Source organism: Magnolia sinica, chromosome 12 (genome assembly GCF_029962835.1).
Source record: "Magnolia sinica isolate HGM2019 chromosome 12, MsV1, whole genome shotgun sequence".
Classification (NCBI taxonomy): domain Eukaryota; kingdom Viridiplantae; phylum Streptophyta; class Magnoliopsida; order Magnoliales; family Magnoliaceae; genus Magnolia; species Magnolia sinica.
The window spans coordinates 75660598-75676631 of NC_080584.1; the positions used below are offsets into that span (position 1 = coordinate 75660598).

At 40.5% G+C, this 16034-nt stretch overlaps 1 long non-coding RNA gene across 1 annotated transcript; it reads right to left on the reverse strand.

The window, feature by feature from the left end:
- Window positions 1-546: 546 nt before the first annotated feature.
- LOC131220652 (uncharacterized) lies at window positions 547-1484 on the reverse strand. Its single transcript, XR_009158756.1, has 2 exons — window positions 1250-1484; window positions 547-647 (listed from the first exon to the last, which is right to left on the reverse strand). It is a non-coding gene; the product is annotated as an uncharacterized LOC131220652 (long non-coding RNA).
- Window positions 1485-16034: the final 14550 nt, after the last annotated feature.

The following is a 16034-nucleotide window of genomic DNA, read 5'->3' on the forward strand; positions in this document are numbered from 1 at the left end:
TGCCTTGCTGAATGTTTGATATTGTGGACTTAGAGTATATGTAAACTAAGCCTTTGGAAAATAGTATGAACTTATGATTTAAATACACTCCGTATACAAGTCATGTGCTATGATTCGGGTATGAGGATGCACATTCTGTATCCACTTTTAGTGCATGACAAATTTACCCTTATAACCTAGCATTATAAGTATTTACATTGAATCAAATAGGCCACCAACACATAAAAATTCATTGAACATGTATACACACACACACACACAAAAGTTTGCTATGCCACATTGGTTTCTGTAAACTACACTAAGAATTTGAGTCAAGAGAGAGAAAAGTGAGACATTGAATGTGAAGATATGTGCATGACCAAAGTGTATATACATATGCATTTTTATTTGTTTACTTTCGTAATTTTTTCCAACTGACATCACCAGAAGTCATGAGCTGTGACATGGCCCAATAAAGGGAGGTAGCTCAGAAATTCGCTGCGCCTTCAACACAAAAAATGATTGATCAAAAGTCAATTATAATAATAATAATAAATCATTGCTACATACCTATGTGTTCATGGCACGAGTCTAATTGCATCATCAGCTCATGTATTTTCTTAAACTCGTCGCCAAGATCCTTAACCCCTGTCATCGGGCTTATGTGCCTGAAATCAACATTAGAAGCTCATCACGTTTTCCACATCATTAACTAAAGAACATGTTCTTTAGAGAGCTTCTTTTAGCTTTAGAAATCCCGGTCTAGCCCAAAATGTTACCAATATGAATAAAGAAACGGAACTTCACTTATTACTGATTATGGACAAGTTTGGATAATTGATTTGATTTATTGATCAAATCAAATCAGTAGTAAGATTCAATTGTAAGATTCAAATTACAAAATTGACAGATTAAAAATCTGGGTATCTAGAGGAAGGTTGGTAAAGGGCTGGAAATCCTTACTCCCAAGATCTTAGGAGGGATTAATTATAGGACATATAACCAATACTTACTGATTATCTTAGCCTCTTAGTATATTGATTACTGACTTTGTCTTGAACTAAGTGGGCAAGCTGATTGAAAATAGGGACAATCACTCATTCTTAAAATCAGAATTCTCAAGAGTAACAAAGACTCGAGCCAAAAAGGCAAATTAGGAGTTGCGGAAAGGATGTGATAAATGAAATCTCTCAGAAGAATTTGTAACACACATGATAATGATCGAATGAAAAACCCGTCCTTGGAAGATGATTGCACCACATTAACTTACTCGTGACCCGAGTGTATGAAGTCAGCGATCAGTGAGGCACAATTCATAATGACTTGGATGGTCAAGTAAACTGCTTTGGGGATATCGGTCATGTCCATGGTCATTGTAGTAGTTGCCAATGTATTATATTTTGTGCGAAGCTCTTTTAATTCGAGGATATCCTTGGTCACATCTAGAATTTTCTTTGTGAGGTTGTTGAGTTCGGTGAAACGATGTTTCAGAGTGTCCTTGTCCTCTTAGATGTTAGGCAACTGCTTGAGTAGGGCCACGGATTTTGTGAGAGCATTGACGCTAGCCTGCTGTACAATGAGACAGAGCTCCCCATAGTTGACCGCGAAGGCACAAAGTGTTAAAACCAGTTTTGCATCCCATGAATAGTTTGAGAGTGAGTTAAACAATGCCAACATTGTCTCATTCACATCTCCACTACCAGAGAACTTGCATGTTATCTGGCATCATACAATATAAAGAAACGCATGCATTAGTGCTAGTGGTGAATGATAGATCGAGAAAAAGATAAATACATTAAAGGTAATGGTGTATGATAGAGAGCAGAAGAGACATGTATTATGGATTTTTACACTTACCTCGCATGCAATCCTTTTGATGGTCAGAAGTGCTTCAGGCGTTGGGATGCTTGAAGAATGCTCGGTTTTCCCTTCCATGATTTCAACTTGGGCTTGTTGGGACTGCATTGAGATTCAAGGTGTGGATGGTTAGCAAAAACTTTCTCGACAAATTCATATTCCATGCAATGTATTTGCATTGGTTGTATCTGACGAGTGGACCATCCTGGTTTTGTTTCAAAGTGATCTCCATTGTGGGTCCACTTCTGGGAAGATCCCTTATCCATCATATATGAGAATCAAATGTTGGTTATTAAGGTGTTTGTGGTCATTCATCAAACACAAACAGAAGACGCATATATTACATTACATAGTAGGATTAGGAAGGTAATATTTAAACAATACTTTTCTATGCAAAACCATTCATCTTAGATTTGTCAATATCACACAAAGTAGTGTAGTGTTGGGGAACCACGGAAGCATAGAAAGACGAATCAAACAAAGTTCACAAAGTACCATAGTGCTCGGAACCACAGAGCACACAAAGACAAATCAAGCAAAGTTCTACCAATCACACAACCAAGCCCAAACACAAACAATCCAAATTTTATGTGGAAAATTCCTTTTGGAAAAAAATCATGTCACAAAGCAATAAGTATGTACTATAGAAGCAGAAATTACAAGAAATATACCAATTTGAATAAGCCTCGAATCCACTTCACAAGCCCAAGCTATGCCCTTGAAACTCTTCGTACCGAATTCTAAAGCCCTAAAACTCTTTTATTTCCTCTCAAATCCTAATTACATTCGATATATATTATCATATAGTATCACAATCGGAATAAGAAACAAATCCTACACTTACGTAACTTTGTGTGTGCACTCGATGGGATCTTCGATGAGACTTTGATGGCATCGCTGATTTGTCGATGACATCGAGTAGCAACATCAAAATGTTTTAGCAACCAATAAGAAAATTTTCAGATTTTTTTGATGGCATCGAGCATCTGTTGATGGCACTGAGTGATCTATCGATGGCAACGACAGGCCCTGTTGTTTACAGATTTAAGACATCAAGTCCATTATACCAAAGGTAGAAAAAATGCTATTGTCTATGAAAGGGGAAGTAGTCCTCATATATTATATATGTTCATAGTAGTAGAAATGATATTACAAAGAATATAGGAATATAACAAGAATATGTAAAAGGATAATGTCATTTTTTAATAAAAGTATAAGCACGGTTTGCTCTAGCCTTATGCGAAGAAAAAAAAAACAAAAGAAAAAGAAAAGAAAAAAGTATCAAGTAATTTTCTATGTCCAAACTGGCTTTTGCCCATATATAACCAACATTGAATTTATTAGGATGGAATGTCTACAGTCTACAAGTTTACCCTCTTAAAAAGATAATTGTCTACTAGCACTGCCTGTACATATATATACACACACACACACACACACACACATATATATATATATATATATATATATACACATATATATATATGTATATATATATATATATTTGTATATATATATATGTATATATATGTATATATATATATGTATATATGTATATATATGTATATATATATATATATGTATATATATGTATATATGTATATATATATATGTATATATATGTATATATGTATGTATATATATATATATACACACACACACATATAGGGAAAAGGTACCTACACACACACACACACACATATATATATATAGGGAAAAGGTACTATGTGCTCGACCTCACGATAAGCTCCCGTGAGGTCAAGGTGTGTGGGCCCCACCGTGATGCGTGTCGACCATCAACACCGTGCATTTGATGAGTCCCCTCTAAATTGTGGGATATCCCAAAGATCAGCCATATACGGAACTCAGGTGGGCCATACCATCTAAAATCATGTGAAGACATGCCAAAAACATATAAAACCACTTGGTGGGGCCCACCTAAGTTTTGAATGCTACTGAAACTTGGTCTGAACCCTCATCCAAGTGGGACACACATAATGGGTGGGCTGGATTTGCAAACCACATCTCGATGGGCCCAAAAAATGATTATGAATGTTTTAATGGTGCACGGCCCCTCCCCACTTCTGTATGTGGTGTGGCCCACACAACTCACGGATTGACTTGATTTTTGAGACCTAGGCCCACGATGGAATGGTGCATCTGACTGATGGGGTAGATGTTCGAAACGCATCACGGTGGGGCCTACACAGCTTGACCTCATGGGACGGTCCCATCAGCTCTAGCGCATAGTACCTTTTCCCACACACACACACACACACACATATATATATGTATGTATATGTATATACATATATGTGTGTGTGTGCGCGCGCGCAATTTAAATTGGTCCAACTAGCTGTGCATTAAATGTCTAAATTCCTATTTTCATTCACATGTAATGGACCACATATGAGGATATGTGACACTGAGTTTTATATAAGTATGTTGAGAATTATGTGTCATAGATCCAACCCGTTTATCAGAAATGGAAAGATAAGGTGGACCCCCCACAACACTAAGTTTTTGTGCTCGTATCCTAGAATACTACTAACCTGTATCATAGAAGTCAGTAGATAATCCCTAGTCATGTTTCTCTGAGGAGTAATTAGCCTATGTGATTTGTGTACCAGCCAGGCTAGCCCTTACATGGGCTGAGCGTTGTTCTTTTTTCTTTTTTTTTTTTTTGATTATCTTGCATAGTTCTCTCAAGTGAAAGAAAGATGATTGTAATGGAAAAGATGCAGATGATACTGGAAAATAAATAATAACAATAAAGAAGAAAGAAGCACGTAAGTCATCCTTACAACAATAGGGTTGTAACGCTGCAAGATGTCCTCCACAACATCGAGGAGGGGTCCCACATCGATGCTGTGGCTGTCAAGTTTATGCGTGGCTTGGATCTTCGTCATGAACACATTGTTAACCAAAGATGAAAACAATTGGTGCTCTTCCTTTATCAGTTGCAGCTCCTGGAACGCCATCGTTTGTATGAAGATAGGAGAAGGAAAGGAATCAGAAATCAAGAAAGTCTGGGGTGGGGAAAGCCCTTGCATGCCAAGGTGCTTATATAGGCAAAATGAGTGCGGATCGATAGTCTGCCATAGCTTCTCATTGGTCCACCTCATCGACGATGATACTAGGATAGAAAACACGCCAATTTTCTCTCTCCCCTGATGGATTGCATACTATACCACCCAACTTTTATTGCGTGGATTTTCTCTAGGCCCCACAATGATTGATGTTCTAGATCGATACCCTTCAGATCATGAGCTCAAAAACAAGGTACATCCAAAGCTCAAGTGGCCCACGCCATAGAAAGCAACTAAGATTGAACAAACACTGTTGAAACCTTTCTAGGGTCTACTGTGAGGTTTATTTTCTATCATACCTCTTCGTGTGGTCACACTGACTTTGATGGAGGGAAAATACAAATATCAGCTTGTTCAGAGTCTTCTGTGGTCCCAAAAAGTTTTCATTAGTAGGCGTGCAATTTTCACTGTTTCTGCAGTGTGGCCCACTTGAGCCTAAGATCTACTTTATTTTGTTATCTCATTCCCTAAAATGGTATGGAAAAATAGATGGACGGTGTGGATCTGATACATACGTCCGGATGAGGCTCACAGAAGTTCCACATGTCAACACGTTTTTTTTTTTTTTTTCTCTTCGCCTGGAATGTGCCGCACCACACGGGAAGCAAAGGAATTTCGGGCTTTAAAATTACGTATTTCTTAGAATAAGACTGTCCTTTCATTTATTTGAGAGCATTCTAGGATACGAGCACAAAAACAAGGCAAATGGAAAGATAAGGTGGACCCCCTACCAGAAAAAGAAGTACGAATTAATCCTATCCTTGAAAACTTCTTGGACTTTTCAGCGAATGTGAACGAATGGCTGTAGTAGCGTACCTCGCGCTAGGTCACATTCCTAAATGACAGCCATGTGGGTGGAAACTTTATAAGAACCAACCCGTCCCTCTACGCTGGTTCATGTTAATCTTATATGTAGTCTAAAAATCATGATAATTCAATATTTAGGTGGGCCAAACCAAAAGAAAAAGTTGGGATGGGCGAAAACTATTAGTCTCTTTTTTTTTCTTTTTTCTTTTTTCTTGTGAAGGCCCTGTAATGAGCTTTATATGCCATCCAATCATTAATTATCTAAATTTCCTAATGAGAATGAAAGAATCACCAAAAATCGCTGCATTCCAGAACTCCAGTGGGCCATACCATTCAATTTAAGAAGTTTATGGTATTATTTCACGCAGTAGCCCACATGAGAGCTCAATAAGACTAATTACTGGAATCAAGGCCAAACAAGGTAATATGCCGTATGGACGCGGTAGATTTCCGACAAGTTGCGTAGTTTCTACCATTCCAGAGTAACCACGGTAGAGACCTGGTCACCCTCATCGTCCCATTCAGAGTAGGTTACGTGTCATCCAAGCATATTTGCATGGTGGTTTCAAAGATTTGCAGAGATTGTGTGAAAAGGATTTCTTGATAACAGGGATGGAATGCATATAGCAATGCCACGTAGTTGTGAATACGGTCGAACATAAAGTAGGGGTTGCTGGACAGATGGCAGGAGGAGCATAAAGTGGTGGTACTGAACAGTTATAGCAACCACGAGGACGTAAGAAGTATTTAAATGGCTGGATTAATGTTATAAATAAGAAAATATTGGAGAAGAAAATTTAAGAAAATTTTATCTCATAGTAATTGAATCAAACTAAATATTATCTTTTAATTATCAGTCAATTACATTATGTAGTGTAATCATTCTACTTCTCAGCTCCTCAATCAAACAGCCAGGATCACGCTTATTAAGCATATCCTCTCAAGTATTCCAATTCACACTGTTGCATCGATTGAAACCCCCGGGAAAACGCTGTCTTTACTGGAAAGAGGTTTTGCCAACTTCTTTTGGGGGTGGTCAGATGGCGAAAAGAAATTTCACTGGGCCGGCTGGAAGCATATTGCGTCCCCTTCAAAGGAAGGTGGTCTAAACATCAAGGCATTGAAGGAGGTCTCGGAGGCCCTAAGAATGAAGCGGGACTGGTCTATTTTTTACGGCTACAAATCCAGCCAATGGGCGAGATTTATGCGCTCGAAATACGTGGTCAATCACTGTGAGAGCCGACCCGAGTTCGCAGGTGTGCATATGTGTGTGTGAGTATGCATTCCATCCATCTTGATCCCACAATCCTACCGGTCGAATCCCGGCGTCCCGTAACCTTTGGATAGTGTTTGCAGTCATCCGTGAGCCCAGTCGTGAAGACCCGACTCGGATCGAGTTGAGACCTATGCCATTGTGACCGCATCGTCGCCGCGGTTCCAACGATGCGTCTTGTGTGTCCATCCGATGTGTGGATCATAAGTTATGTGCATCTCATTTGTAGCCTTTGAGCATGATCATGTGGCCCACCTAGTGTGGAGGGCACATTTTTCAAGGTGGCCACCCTCTTTTGTGCAAATTCCAACACACACTACCCATACACTACCTAAACCCCCAAATCCTACACCACCCACCACCCACACACTACCCATCCCTACTCTAGCCTAATAACATAGTTTATATCACCATAGACTATGATGATTTTTCTCTTATCTAGGAGAGAGAGTGATGATTACTTTTCCTCTCTCTCTTTTCTAGCAAATTTCCTTACTCTCCCTCTCATTTCTCTCTACTCTCTTCTCTCTTTTTTTCTCTCTTAGAAAAAATTTCAGCCCAATTTTTCCTCTTCTCCAGCCCTTTCTCCCTCAAATCCCCTCCCATCTAACCTTCAATAATCCATCTCACCCATTGAAACATGTCCCTTGGAGCATAAAGAGAAGATTGATGTAACTTTGGAGTGGGATCCATTAAGGTGGGTGATTATAATTGCTGATCTTCTTTTCTACCATTTGATCTTATTTTTCTTTCTAGATAGATCATATGGGACCCACCAATCCATGGTGGGGATCCCATTTGATCTCATGGATGTGGCCCTTTGGCCCATCCTACATGCATGTCATGATCTATGATGGGGCCATTCTCCATGAACCCCATCATGATGTATTTAATGATCCACTCCATCATAAGGTCATCTAGACCTTAAGGATCATGTTGGGATGGCATCCCAACCATCCATAGCAATTATAGATCATGCATGTAGTGATTTTATGTTGCATATACAATCAATGTAGTTGTATAGGTATGATTCACTCTTGGGAGGGCCCACTAATGGCGGGGCCCTACCCCCATGGCCGGATTACTCTCTTTCTTTCTTCTCTTTTCTCTGATGTATGGATAATAATGTGTGTGTGACCCATTTATAGTGGGCCTTAGATGTCCCAAAATAAATAAAAATAAAAATCCAACAAGGTGGGATGCTCTTACCACCTAACTCCATGATCATTGGACACCTTAATCAATGCATGCAAGTGTCCTAGTCCTAGTATGTGATCTGGACTTATGTGAGGCCCACTGAGGAAGGCCACACACCCTTTTTATGGCTGAGATTATTGAGATATAGGCTGATATGTCCAGCAATGTATTGCTGTCCAAAAACCTGGACTATTGCATGGACTGTCATGTTCAATCTTTGGCATGGATTTTTGGATCATGATTGTCATTATTTTCTTTATAATTATGGGTGTAATGAGAAGATGTGGACCCCACCGTGAGGTGTGATGGTTCATACCTCAAATGGCCCATGAAATGGTACCCAAAAAGGAGGCCCATAGGAGTGGGCGGTCCACTTTGTTGGGCTGTCCAGCCCACATGTATGGAGGGAAAACATACACTTCAGCTTGGTTACTCTGAGGGATGGGCTACTTTTATGGACCACACCTTACTTTATTTTATGAAGAAAATACTAAACCTCCATTTTCTCCCTCTTGGATGAAGGTTGGGCCCACCTTATTGGGTAAACAATGCATGGACAGCAACATCTCTTCCTGGACAAATTGAAATTCCTAATTTAATTAAAATATTTATGAGTATCCAAAAATCATAAAATTTTACGGAGAGGTGGTTCACTCATGGTAGGACTCACCTACAAAATTTTGGGGCCAATGGATACCTGTACATACCATGGTGGTGGCTGGACCGGCCCATTACAATATGGTGTCCAGATCAGTCCGATTTTCTGGACAGTCTGTTTTATTTAAATAAATTAAAATATTTTTAAGTGTTCAAAAATTCTGAAATTTTGTGGGGGTGTGACCCACCTATATAAGTGTCACTCTGCAAAATTTTAGGCCCAACGGACAATCGAGCTGACTGTCGTGCGGCCTGTAAATTTGGGTCAGTTTAGGCCAAATACCCAGGCCCATATGGGACGCCCCATGTGGGCTACCTGCTGGACTTTGGTCTAGCAGTGTGGCTCACCTACTCCCTTCTGTAGTATAATGTAACCGTATGTGGTGGGGTCCTCTGACTTGATAGCTGGACCACTTGGGCTGATGTCCTAATCAAATGAAACAATTACTAGACTCCAATAAGCCCATAAACCTGTTGGGTTAAAAAAATTCAGCAACTTGTTATAATTATGATTGGCCTTTGGGCTGAAATTTTGAGGAGTGGGACCCACCACATTGTGAAGATCTTAGAGAGAATAATTTATACCTTTGGTTCCTTAAATGTTGGGCTTGATAAATGCACTTTTGAGGCCCACCACAGTTGAATTTAATCGGGTCCATGAATGTCTGGTTGTTGAACTCTTTAGGCCCAATTGGGCTAGAACTTTTCAGATAGGCCCATTGATCTCTTGGGCCATTTTTACCATACTATTGTGTTGGGTTAGTGGGCCGGATTACACAAGTAGATGGGCCCTTGGTTGCCCACCAAATCAACTTTAATACTTGGGCCGGGTTGTAGGCCCAACTTACTTGACTAAGAGCATGACATTTGCCCATGTGGTTTGAGCAATGGGCTGCCCACTAGGCCACCACAATATATGGGATTAGTGGCCTTTATGTTGGGCCCTAACCTTTTTCCTATGGGCCCATAGCGGTATATATGGGTTGGGTTATGTGTGTTTCCCTTGGACCCATGTTGTAGATAGGCCTTGGGCCGCCTTTTTGAAGCCCAACATGAGTATTTGTGATATGATTATAGCTGCCTGTTTCTTATTTCTGATGTTGCGTGGGCCTTGGGCCTTGATCCATGATCAATTAGAGATGGGCTAACTCTTGGGGACCAATTGTAGTTGGATGTCCACATTGGTGGCCCTAAGGTAGGCCCATGGGCTTCTATAGGTGGTTAAAGGCCCATAATAGACCCTTGCTAGGCCCGTTTCATCTATTTAGGCCTATACCATTAGTCTCGTGGTCCTTAGTCTAGGTCCTTAGTCTCATGGGCTACCCCAGGTATATGGGCCCCTACTAGAGGCTGTATTCCTTATGAGGAATTGGTTAAGTACCTAGACCCTTCATAGTTAGGTAGAGAGTTTATCTTCACCTCATCGGCACCCCTATTCATCTTCATGGGCCACTCCCATACGCATCATATGCATGCTTGGTTGAAGTATGATTAGCCATGGCTGTGTCATTGTGTAGGACATATTGTTATCTCCCCAAGAGATGGATGCTTGGAATTAATGCATGGGTGATTGTGTGATTGTCATCGCAAAGGACACCAAGGGACCTTTTGCCAATGAACTATTTGATTTGTCAAGAAAAATTAAATTTACCGATGAAATAATCGTCGGGAAATATTATGTATCATCATTTGCACCGACGATACAAAATATCGTTGGGAAAAGTTTCTCAAACATCTTTGTAAATAGTGGCGGGAACATATTTGGACATGGAGGGAATCTTTTGCTCGAGAAAAGTCATGTGTACCGACGAAATGTATTTCGTTGAAAATAAGTTCGTCGGTAAAAGGCCAATTTCTTGTAGTGATCCTTTCAGACGTATGGATAGAGTCTTCTTTTCTCTTGGGGTTCTCTCTCTATGCTTCACATTTTCATTACTTTCCCTTTATGAATCTGGCAACTGGCGCACTTGATCAAGGAAGGGGCATTTTGGGCAAGAATACCGGTGCACAATCTATGAGGAGCTGAAAACTTCACGAACTTAGGTTGTGTAGGTGCATAATTGAGGAAATGGCGGAGACTTCCCAAACTTGGGTTGTGCGGGTGCACAACTGAGGACACGGTGGAGACTTCCCAAACTTGGGTTGTGCAGGTGCACAACTGAGGACACGGTGGAGAGTTCCCAAACTTGGGTTGTGCGGGTGCACAACTGAGGAAATGGCGGAGACTTCCCAAAATTGGGTTGTGCGGGTGCACAACTGAGGAAACGGCGGAGACTTTCCAAACTTGGGTTGTGCAGGTGCACAAGTGAGGAAATGACGGAGACTTCCCAAGCTTGGGTTGTGCGGGTGCACAATTGAGGAAACAGCAGAGACTTCCCAAACTTGGGCTATGCGGGTGCACAATTGAGGAAACAGCGGAGACTTCCCAAACTTGGGTTGTGTGGGTGCACAACTAAGGAAACGGCAGAGACTTCCCAAACTTGGGTTGTGCGGGTGCACAACTGAGGAAATGGCGGAGACTTCCTAAACTTGGGTTGTGCAGGTACATAACTGAGGAAACGGCGGAGACTTTCCAAACTTGGGTTGTGCTATAATTCCATTGTGTGGATCTTCCATCTTACTCCACTTTCCTCTCTCCTCTAGGAGCTCCTTAAGACTCTCTAACTTTTGTTCTCCCGAAATGAAGATGGGAGGGGTATTTATAGACCTCCCACACGTGTGGAGTCTATTTTCGCACAACAGGGAGCACACAACACATTCTAGCGCACAACTCATCAGGCGCACAACCAGGGGCGCACAACACAGCCAACGCACAACTTATCTTCATCAGATGGAGAGCACAACCTCTTCCTCTAGATGGGGCACACAACCTCTTCCTCCAGATGGAGCGCACAATCTCTTTATCAGATGGAGCGCACAACTTCTTTATCAAATGGAGCGCACAACCTCTTCCTTTAGATGGAGCACACAAACTCTTCCGATAAATGGAGCGCTCAACCTCTTCCTCCAGATGGAGCGCACAACCTCTTTATCAGATGGAGCGCACAACAGGAATGGAAGCTGGGGCACACAACCTCTTCCTTAAAAAGTGGCGCACAAGCCTCTTCTTAGGACAAGAGACTATGCAAAATGGCGCACAAGCCTTCTCCCTTATAAAGTGGCACACAAAGTCTTATCTTCAGACAAGAGAGCATGTAAAGTGGTGCACAAAGCCTTATCTTCAACCAGGACAGCATGCAAAGTGGCGCACAAAGATCTTCAGACATCCTTCCTTAATACAAGGTGGTGCACAACACTTTTCCATATAAAGTGGCGCACAACCACTCTTTCCCTTCAGACAAGCTTCCTTAATACAAGGTGACACACAACCCTTTTCCATTCAGACAACGTCCAACCCTCCTTAAATAGTGGTGTTCAACCATTTCTAATTCCTTCATAGAAGACAACGCCCAACCGCATTTCAGAAGGAGGGGCGCACAACCTAGATGGAGACTGGCGCACTCATCTAAAGGTGCACTAAAGGAGGGTTTCAACAGAAGGGCTTCTTCAGTGCTATGAGAGTATAACTTAAGGCACACCACTAGAATTCATGCAGGAAGCTTTCAACTCGTGCTTTAGAAAGATAGAACATTTTTTTTGTGCCTCAACAACCATGCAAATACTATATGATACCACATAATTATCTCAAATTCCAATCCCAATCCATATATTTCCCACATTGGTTTTCATTTAAAAAATCTACCACATTACAATGTAATTGTAACATAATCTACTTACAAGTATGTATATACTAACTATTGCAGATCATTCTATATAATAAGACTTAAACAAGTTAGTTTATAATACAAGGATAAGGTATTTGTATGTTCTACACAAACAATTAATTTTATCATGTTCAAATACTAATTAGAGATTATGTAATGATATTTCTAAACTCAATATTCTAACAAGATTATCATATTTGAAATAAATCCTAAGCTACTGTTATGAAGGAAGCTTGAAGGGTAAATCTCACCTCAAGCTTGGATCTCCCTTACTAAGAGGTAAGAAAAGAAGAAGAAATTAGGAAGAACCCAAACTCCTATAACCAAGGAGGTATACTAATTAACAAATTAGTATGTAATAACAAAACATTTTAATTTAGAAAATCTAAAGAAATAACAATAGCTCACCACAAATCCAAGTTGACTCGGATAAAAAACCAACTCAAGATCTACAAGGGTACAAAGATCTAGTCAAGACTTGGTTCAACTCGGTGTCGTCACTAAAACAAGATCCAAAACCTCAGTTTACTAGGTGAAGTTTTCCTGAGATTTGGTTTTAGAAAGACATGCACTAATTAGTTTCAACACAACAATAATATAAATCACTGAGTCACCGACTTAGTAACTTGGTGGAGTGTGTGGAACAAGACACTAGGTAACTCAGATTTTAACTGAGTTGGCTAGCACGTCAATTAATAATGATTCAACGAGTTGAATCGAGATCCTTAAACTAAGTTAACTACAAATTAGTAGAACTAGGTATGATGACTCAGTTATCAACTTGGTGTAACTCAATTTAGGAAAAATTGAGTCGAACCGCTAAGTCAACCCATATTTCAATCGACTTGAATCTAGTTTATGACTGAGTTAATATGAATCATTAGAGAAAACAATGGACTAGCATGAATTGAAAACTCGGTAATAATCCCATTGGAAACAACCTAACTTGGTTGATTTCTGAGTTGAGGAAGAACATTAACATACACCTACCTCAGATGAAGAATCCAACGGGTCAGCTTGCTCTTTACAACTAGTTGCACTAATGATGCTTGACTGAGTCATGTGACACACCAACACTCCAGATTTCATGTAACATCACCGAATTAGTGTGACTCGACAACACTACTATCCTCCATTCAAACTTGTACCCCCGACCCTCTTCCTTCGCTTCTCTTTCTCCAGACAACAACCCGAATCTGGATAGGTACCGACTGATAATATGAGTCGCCAAGGCCGAGCCGACTCGGTACACCTCGACTCGGATTCACGAACTCGCCTCACTCTCTCTCCCTCTCTTTTTGATTTTTTGAATTGAAAATGGTCAGGGAAGAATGGAAATGAGGTATTTATAGCCATCAGACTAACTCTAGATGGTTCCACAACTAATCCGATGATTAGTTGAGCTATAAACCAAAACTTACTTAGACTCGGTTAACAAACACCTCATTAGCATATTCAAATTGATTTTAGAATTACAATTAGAATTTAGGGGTGGAAATATGATGGTGAGACTCTCCAAATGGATGCTCCTAATCGACAAATGGACCCCACATACGGATGATGGTTTTTTCAACCCAACGGAGTAGATGGCATGGATGTTAATGATAAGCTTGTGGTTAACGGGCCATCACACAATCTAACTCGACTGAACAGCCTAGATGGACGCTGGGATGCACATGGGACCCACATTTTGGATGAGAACTCCCAACATGTTGATGGTTTTGAGTTTTTTCCTATGGCGGCTAATGAAACTCAATGGCAGCTGAAAAACCTAATCACTTAAAAGAGAAGCTTCTAGACTCGCTATATATTCGAAATGTACACTTGAGATTGTTGGGATGGCTGTCCTATGGCTCAGATTATTTCTAGGGCACCCACATTGCCGAAAATAGAAATATTTTTTCCGTCTTTGGCTCGTTACGATTCCTTAACTAAAAGGATTTTTCTACAGTTCAAATGAATCGAGAATGGAGGGTTAGGATTGAGATATTCGCCTCACGCACGGATTGCTAACGTGACATAAAAGAAACCAATTATGTTTTCAAAATTGTTGCGGATACGCCTTCCGAATGCCACTGATAGTGCACCTACATATATGTTTCAACGTGCAAAAAGTGGCTAGGATTTGGTCAAGATTGTCCCCTAAATAAGATTAGGATGAACGGTCCAGATCCATCGATACTAACAAGAGTGGCAGTCCACCGTCATTAACGGGCAGTCGTCCGTTTAAACCGCTGTTTGAGCATGAGAATGGAAGAGAGAGAAATTCGCTACTGTTTTTGTGAGGTCATGTGTCAGCGTCGGTTTGACTGGTGTGTGAGGCTGGTGCACATCATTTGCATGCACATAGGTGTGCATGCACAACGGAAGCTTGTCCTCGTAGGGACGGTAAGGAAAATCCATCCCATTCATGCTTTTCCAAATGTACAATTACGACATCTAACCACAGGTGAGACTAATCCAACGATTAAGTGCTACATGGTGTCAAAAAGATGAAATGTTACAACCTTGGTTCATAACTTTCGTGACCACGATAATTTTTTAATGGCCAATTATGACTGTTTCCCATCGTATGGCCCACCCGAGATTTTAATCTGCTTCACTTTTGGGATCGTTATGTAAAATGATCCGAAAAGATGGCAGTACGTAAATATAATAAATACATCAACGTCAGCGTAATGGCAGCACCGTTGTGGTTAACGCCCACGTGGTACATCAACGTCGGCGTAATGGCAGCACCAAATAGGATTGCGTACTGAGTTACTCAGTACGCTTTTATCGTACTGACTGAACTCATTTGGGCATACTATGAATGTATGTGGGTTATCCACGCCGTCCATACGTTTTTATAGATCATTTTAACAGTTGATTCCAAAATAAAAGTATACCTAAATCTCAATTGGACCACACCAAAAGAAAGAGTGGGAATAATGACTTTCACCGTTGAAACCTTTCTAGTGCCCACAATGATGTTTATTTGTTATCCAACCTGTTCATAAGATCACAAAGACATGGATGAAGGGCAAACACAAATATCAGTTTGATCCAAAACTTTTTTAGGCCCCTAGAAATTTTCAACGGTAAAATTTCAATTCACACTGTTTCCATGCTGAGGTCCACTTGAGATTTGGATATATTTAATTTTTGGTTTCACCCATAAAAGTATCTGTTAAAATGGATGGATGGAACAGATAAAATATGTAAATCACGGTGGACCCCAGAGAGTTTACTCAGTACGCTAGGCGTACTGAGTTACTCAGTACGCAATCCGCACCGTTTTAGTTGACGCCGATGTGGTACCTAACCTGGGACGCAGATTAGATACTTACAGGTTGAGTAGCTAGACTCCCCGCTCAAGTGACGTCACTAAGTTCTGTGAGTCCCACCATGATATATGTTTTCTATCCACAC